General features: G+C 42.4%; 1 protein-coding gene across 1 annotated transcript in view; it reads left to right on the forward strand.

The window, feature by feature from the left end:
• LOC122541166 overlaps positions 1-3,001 on the forward strand; it is a 32,071-nt gene extending 29,070 nt beyond the window's left edge. Inside the window, exon 10 of the mRNA XM_043677784.1 lies at positions 2,967-3,001. The gene's annotated coding sequence lies outside the window, so the exon portion shown is untranslated. The remainder of the gene's footprint in view (positions 1-2,966) is intronic.
• The last annotated feature ends 3,040 nt before the right edge of the window (positions 3,002-6,041 follow it).

Raw genomic sequence — 6,041 nt, forward strand, 5'->3', positions numbered from 1 at the left:
GGCTGGTGGTGAGGAGGGCTCTGCCTGTGAGATCCTTTATGTATGCCTGGACTCTCTGCCGCACCGCATGCTGCCCTCGAAGCGGCTGCGGGGGGGACGAGACTGTCACACACCTCCTTCTGGAATGTGCCTACGCAGAGGAAGTCTGGAGAGGAATGCAGTAGTGTTTGTCGAGGTTCGTCCTGAGCAGCTCCGTGACGCAGGACTCTGTTCTCTACGGCCTGTTCCCCGGGACGCACACCGAGACGAACATCAACTGTGCCTGGAGGATCATCAACTCGGTGAAGGACGCTCTCTGGGCGGTCCGAAACCTGCTGATCTTCCAGCTGAAGGAGTTGACCCCGACTGAGTGTTGCAGATTGGCACATTCCAAGGTCCAGGACTACGTGCTGAGGGATGCGCTGAAGCTTGGGGCAGCTGCCGCCAAGGCGCGGTGGGGAAAGACCACCGTGTAACGTCTACCTGCCTAACGAAGAACAGGGGGCCCATGCAGTCATTTGGGGTCTGCTGACGCCTCAGCTAAAAATGTAACCGTACAGACCTGTAAATAGGAATCATTACTCTGTTTCGGTATGCAAACAAATGGAACGTTTACACATGTATGGCACGTCCAACTGTACAGACCATCAAATTATTTTATGAATAAAGTATATTTTTAAAATTAAAAAAAAAACTACAATGCTCCCAGAATCAAGTTCCACGTTCGTGTGGAATCAAAGTAAACAAGTGGTTCTCAAGATGCTTTGAAAGAATTCTCAGGAGATGTAATGAATTGACACGTTTCAATGCTTGTACTGGACCGTAGTCGAAAACTTGCGACTCAGAATTAGAAGAGGTGGAAGCTGTTGCAATGATAAAAGTCCTTATGTCTGGGTCAGAATCTCCAAGCTCAAGTGCCACTTCAAGATCTGGCAGCAACGGGAAACCTGTCATAATTTCACCAAAGGATTGATTATCTGTTGACAAAACTTTTCCGACAAGCTCATGGTAGGAGGTTAAGAAAGAGAGGGAGAAAATTTCCTGATCAGTCAGATCTGTAGTCCCCATTCTGCCTGTGGTTTAAAGAAAATTCCACACAAAGATTTGTGCCCTGAGTAAGAGGCATTCTCATCCTGAGGGACATTGAATGCTCTCCCTTTAAAATACCTCTGCTGTATAATGGCAATTTCTCTCAATTTCTAGCCATGGACCCAAGCATATGTTGTTTGCATATAAGCTGAGAGGTCTTCTCTGACACACCTGGCTCATTGTAGATAATTGAACATCCATCTTTACTAAAAGGACCAATCAAAAGTTTTGCTCTGTCTTGTCACTCTGTCCTAGTAACTTGAAAGCAAGAAGAGACAAACAAAATCTATTTGATCCATCCAACTGATCGTCCCTTTTGATGACAGCACAGCCCCACTGGTCCAACATCTCGGATTATTGCTTCATTTCCGATTTTTAAATGCAATTTCAACAAAATTCCTTAATTCTTAATTCCACAAATCCACTTTAATTTATCTCCAATGGTTTAATCTCCTTTGTAAACGTGAATGTGAAACAAATTGTGTTAGCATTTCTTTTTTAATTCAAGGGGATATAAGGATCTTTGGCAAGACCAGCATTTAATACTTTCAGCAAGCAGCGTTAAACCTTACAGTGCATGTGTTGTTGTCAGGTCAGGAGATTCAGGAAGCCAACTTTGCACTCCTGAATCTATCCTGAAAGATCCTGGAATATCATGAGCTGTCTCAGTCAAAATCTACCGCATAGTTTCTACAGTGTTGCACTGTGTGACAGCAAAACAGGGAGTATTTTTTTTCACATTGTTGACAGCCTGTTGAACTATCAATGTGGATTCCTGAAGAAGGGCTTATGCCCGAAACGTCGATTCTCCTGTTCCTTGGATGCTGCCTGACCTGCTGCGCTTTTTCAGCAACACATTTTCAGCTCTGAACTATCAATATGCCAAGATATCTCAATGCAGTGCAAGTAGCTCTTGTAAAGCCATCCCAGGGTATTATTTTGCACATCTTCAGGTTCATCAGCATTTTCATAACTACAAGTAACAGCAATGACTATGCTACACTATATGACTATGTTCGGTTCTGCAAATAAAATGTAAAGATTGTGTCGATACTATGGCTTTATGAGGTGTAGTTTGTCCTGTTTCTTTCTGAGAGGTTTCAAGGCACATACACCAAGCAGTCTACGCAGAACCACCAGATTAAGCAGTTTGTGAGGCCTTGGGTTTTGTTTTAAAGTTGGAACAATAGAAGCAGCATGAATGGGTGGGGGTCAAACTCCTTTAGAACCAGGACTTATCATTTCAGTAGAAGTTGCTGCTGGGCTCTTGTAGATGTGGATGCTGGTTTTTTTTTTCCCTCTCCCTGTTACAGTGAAAAGCTAGCGTTATGTTCCTGCTGTTAGAATTGCATACTAGTCAATCTTATTTTTTTAATTTGCCTTTGTAAAGGGGGTCTTTATGGGATGTTAATATATTGGAACAGTTAATTAGTAATATATACTGTATCTATTATTTGGTTAAGCATTTTGATAGAGTTACAGGTAAGCTGATTCTTTTCTTTATTTTTTTTCTTTGGTTGTATTTTAACTATCGTACATGAATAAAGTGTGTTTTTCCTCAAATCTGATAGTTTGACCAGTTGATTTGCATCTGGAACCTTAAATTTACCTTTAACTTAAGAAAAGGTTAGCATCTAGGCCACCTTCTTAATATATTTTGAGGGGATTTGGTCTGGTCCATAACAAGACTGAAAAAATGCGGCTTTATTGAAATAAAATGGAGCACAGTGATTGTTTGGGTAGGCTGAAGGTGTTTTTTTTTGGAACACAAGGCCTGAGTTTCTGAGGCTTTTTTGTTTAAGTACAACATTTTAGATGCTGACAATCATCTTCGAACTTTTCATTCCTTGATGTGTATTTTATTCTGATGGTTATAAAATCTTCCCCTCCTTTTGCAGGCATGATTATGGATATGACGAGCTTAATGTAACAGGTAACTAACAAGAAAATATATATTTTGGGGCAGCTGCATGGTTTATTATATCTTGTAACCTTTTATATTGTAACCTCAAGCGACTGAGGCAAACAGTGACTAGTTCAATATGGTTTTGCTGTCCCTGATGACAATAACTACCTATTTATTGGTGCAGGATTTTGTTGTGGGTGAAACAGGCGGTATCCCAGAGTCAGTTGAGTGAAATGCTGAATGATTAGATATTTCCGATATCTTCCCAAGAAGACAAGCTTCAATCCCTATTTGCCAGAGCAGAAACTGGATACAATTTGACCTTCCTTGCTGGTATCACTCAGAGTGATGTAAAGCAACAGGAGACTGAAGTGACAGTGCTGATTATGGAGAGACTGCTACTGTCTTGTCTAAAGATCCCTTTACTGATGCTGGTTACTGTTATCATACAAATCACTAACTCCTGTTTAGCTCCCTTTGAAATATTTGCCCAGATGTATCAGTCTCTTTGGTGCAATTTGCATATTTTCCTATTTACATTTGAAGATAGTGCTAAATTAAAGTGATCTGTAACCTTGCTGCAGTGGTGATGTCAGCAAGCAACTTAATCAACTATTCCATTTGAAGTATTCTCGCAGCCGGCAATGTTGAAATTTAAATTAAGAATCTCTTCATCTACGATTTTAAAAATTGATAAAATAAGGATACACTTTTTAAAAAATCATTTGAACATGTACAGGGCAGCACAGTGGCTCAGTGGTTAACACTGCTGCCTCATGGCGCCAGGGAACTGGGTTCGACTCCAGCTCCAGGCAACTGTCTGTGTGGGGTTTGCACATTCTCCCCGTGTCTGCCTGCGTTTCCTCTGGGTGCTGCAGTTTCCTCCTACAATCCAAAGATGTGCAGGTTCGGGTGGAATGGCCGTGCTAAATTGTCCCATAGTGTTCAGGCATGTGTAGGTTAGGTGCATTAGACGGTGGAAATGTAAAGTAATAGGGTGGGGGAATGGGTCTTGGTGAAGATAGAACATTACAGTGCAGTCCAGGCCCTTTGGCCCTTAATACTGCACCAATCTGAAGGCCATCTAACCTGCAATATTCCATGATTATCCAATAACCATTTAAATACTCTTAAAGTTGGCGAGCCTACTGCAGTTGCAGGCAGGACATTCCATGCCCTTACTGCTCTCTGAGTAAAGAACTTATCTCTGACGTCTGTCCTATATCTATCATCCCTCTTCAGAGGGTCGGTGTGGACCTATTGGGCTTGTTTCCACACTGCAAGGATTCTGTGATTTTCTTTTCTCATTCTGGAGAAATTTGAGATACCCCAACAAATAAAGTCTCTTCAGTGTCAGCAAATAAGTTATTTCCAAGTGAAAGCTGGGTCATTTCTCTTCAAAGAAGGTGTATTTTAGGCATTTGTGTTACCCCCACGTCGCTGGAGTGAAATCGAATCCCCACAGCGGCAACTTCTGGGTCTCCCACATTATTCAGCACATAGAGTAATGTAATCTAATCTAATCTAGAAGGGGTAAATGTAGGGGTATGGGTGGGTTACGCTTCGGCGGGTCGGTATGGACTTGTTGGGCCGAAGGGCCTGTTTCCACACTGTAATGTAATGTAATGTAAAAAAATGTAAAAGAGTCATACAGCCAACCAGTCCATGCCGATCGTAATCCCAAACTAAACTAGTCCCACCTGGCCCACATCCCTCCAAACCTTTTCTATTCATGTCTCTATCCAAATGTCTTTTAAACATTGGAATTGTTTACACATCCACCACTTCCTCATAATGTGCACTCCACACATGAACCACCCTCCGTGTAAAACCAAAATCGCCTCATGTCTTTGTTTAAAATCCCTCTGCTCTAACCTTAAAAATATGCCCCATAGTCTTGAAGCTTCCCAACTTAGGGAAAAGCCAACTACCATCAACTCTACCTATGCCTCACATTATTTTATAAACTTCTACCAGGTCACCTCTCAACTTCCTACATCCTTGTGAAAAAGGTCCCAGCCTATCCAGCCTTCCTTTATAACCCAAACCCTCCATACCCAGCAACATCCTGGTAACTCATGTACCATTTCCTGAAGATAATGTCAGTTGCAGTGCAGTCATGATGACGATAGTGAAAGCTAACAGCGCCGCTGTCATTACCACTTCAAAACTGACCGAGTTTAAATGATACCTCTTTGTGTAATTAAATTCATTTCATAGTGCATTCAATGTCAACAGGGCCGCCTTTTTATTAACCATCACTCGTAGCTAATTGTGGCATCAGTTTTTTTTAAAGATTAGATTCCCTACAGTACGGAAACAGGCCCTTCGGCCCAACAAGTCCACACCGAGTCTCCGAAGAGCAACCCACCCAAATCCATTCCCCTACATTTATCCCTGACTAATGCACCTAACACTATGAGCAATTTAGCATGGCCAATTCACCTAAACTGCACATCTTTGGACTGATTTGGAGATGCCGGTGTTGGACTGGGGTGGACAAAGTTAAAAATCACACAACACCAGGTTACAGTCCAACAGGTTTAATTGGAAGCACTAGCTTTCAGAGTAGCTCGAAAAGCTAGTGTGCTTCCAATTAAACCTGTTGGACTATAACCTGGTGTTGTGTGACTTTCATCTTTGGACTGTGGGAGGAAAACGGAGCACCCGGAGGAAATCCACACAGACACTGGGAGAATGTGCATACTCCACACAGACAGTCACCCGAGGCTGGAATCGAACCTGGGGCCCTGGTGCTGTGAGGTAGCAGTGCTGACCACTGAGCCACCGTGCTGCCTTTCTTGTGATAATAATTCTCCCATCACATTGCTCGATTCATTAGTCAGGATTTTGATACCACGCCTATTAAAAACGTTCATATATATCCAAGAAGATAACCTGTCCCTTGGCATTTATGCTGTCACGATCTTGCACCTGTCATAGAATGATATCACATGGAATGAGGCCATTCAGGTCATTATACCAGTGCAAGCGCTTTCAAAGAGCTGCCCAATTAACCCCACTTACCTGCAACTCTGCAGGAAAACTTTAGATTAGATTCCCTACA

Source organism: Chiloscyllium plagiosum, chromosome 37, assembly GCF_004010195.1.
Source record: "Chiloscyllium plagiosum isolate BGI_BamShark_2017 chromosome 37, ASM401019v2, whole genome shotgun sequence".
Lineage (NCBI taxonomy): Eukaryota > Metazoa > Chordata > Chondrichthyes > Orectolobiformes > Hemiscylliidae > Chiloscyllium > Chiloscyllium plagiosum.